Raw genomic sequence first — 2,011 nt, 5'->3', positions numbered from 1 at the left:
TGGCAAACAAAGCACTTCTCTTCATGGCTAGAGGCATTTGTACCCCATGGAAGCAGGTCTTAGGCTACTTCTTCACTCACAGAGCAGCATCTGCTTCAGACTTGGAAGAGAAACTGCTTGAATGCCACCACCGCCTCCTGAGTGCAGGATTGAGGCCAAAAGTTGTGACATGTGACCAAGGAAGCCAGAATATCTCTCTGCTGGGGAAGGTGGTTACAACTGCGAAGCCGTATCTCACTATTGGTGATGAGAAGCTGTTCTTCATATTTGATCCACCCCACCTGCTGAAATGCCTTCGCAACATGCTGTTAAAGTATGACTTCCAGGTTGGCAACCACATCATAAGGGCGCAGCATATCCGAGATGCTTTTGCCATTGACAAACAGCTTGAAATACGGTCCATGCCACGGCTAACTGATGGGCACTTCAATTTAACGTTCAGCTCAAAAATGAAAGTCAAACTGGCTGCACATATCTTCAGCAGCCATGTTGCAGCCTCAATGTTCACCTTATCCACTTTCCACCAGCTACCACCTGATGCCATCCACACAGCCAGATTTGTTGAGCGCGTCGACCGTCTCTTCGACACTCTTAATAGTAGCCACCTGCATGGCAAGACAAAATATTCTTCGGCAATACAACAGGGGTCTGCTCACAAGGACTTCTTGCTGGAGTGCCTGTCCGAGTTTGAGAAGATTACAGTTCTTGGATGCAAGAGACCACCCCCGTGTGTCCGTGGCTTCTGCTTGACCATGACTTCCGTGCTTCAGCTCAGCGAAGACCTGCGAAACTCTGGCATACAGTACCTCCTCACTCGAAGGCTGAACCAAGATGCACTCGAAAACACCTTCTGCATAATTAGGACAAAGTGTGGAAGCAACCCTGAGTCCAGCTGCATTCAGTTCCAGGCAGCAGTAAGGCATCTGCTACTCGGACAACTTTTTAAGACTACGCAGGGCTCAAACTGTGCTGAAGACGTGGACTCCCTCCTGGCGGCAATACCTATTGGTCCTAACTACATGAGCAGACTTGGATGTTCTGCTGCCACGCACATTACTGACGATGTCATCGTGGCACCCAGTGAGTCGCCATCACCGCTAGGGTCCAACAGCACAACATTCTTTGCAGGGTGGCTTGGTGCAAAATTTCTCGCTGCTCACACTTGCCCCTCTGAGCAGAAATGCAAACTGCTGGAAGACAATGCCACATTTCAGGACAGTACCCAGCTATTACTTTATTTGAGTGTAAAGAATGTGGACAATACTGACGTTGGAAAGCTGTCAGTTCCTCTTCCTGCCTTTGCGACGTTTGTGGGTGCGTGCGAGGAGGCCTTCAAAGCAAACGTCAAGACATACTTCACCTCCCAAGGGGTCAGGTCCAAGCTGTGTGAAGTGTTGGACACACTTGTGCCAAAGACATTGAGTTTATGTTCTTCATCAGTGTATGATGATTTATTTCACTTTTTTCTCAGGGTGCGACTGTTCTGGTTTGCACGACATAGGAATGAGGAAGTACGAAATAGTACGTTACGTCAAAAGGCACTGCAGCAGGCAGTGAGACTAAGTTCATAATCTGTGCACGTTGTTTTGATGTAACCAGAAGTTATTTTCTTTCCATGCAAAAGCATATGCATGGTTCTGTTGTCTATCCAGTGCTTTCAGTTGTAACCTAGATTGCACATGATCTCTTGTGATTCTTTCGTTCCTGTGTAGCGTACGATTGTCATAGTGCACTTTTACACATAGTTCCTTACTGTGTTGTTTGTATTTTGACAGCCATGCAGAGTTCAGTAGTGTGTGCCTATTTATATGTTTAGTGTATGTACACCTGTGTTCATAGATACCTAGCATACATTTTCTATTTTGAATCTTCAGCAGTTTGCTATTCTTTGATACGTATTAGGTGTATCCCTGTGGAAGCCCCAGCCATCATCCCATAATAAAGTTGTTGTTTGCTTCCCCTTGTATATAGATTCCTAGCATGGATTTTCTATTTTGGATCATCAGCAGTT

The sequence above is a fragment of the Ornithodoros turicata genome, chromosome 3, assembly GCF_037126465.1.
Source record: "Ornithodoros turicata isolate Travis chromosome 3, ASM3712646v1, whole genome shotgun sequence".
NCBI lineage: Eukaryota > Metazoa > Arthropoda > Arachnida > Ixodida > Argasidae > Ornithodoros > Ornithodoros turicata.
Note: the sequence above shows the minus strand (reverse complement) of the source record.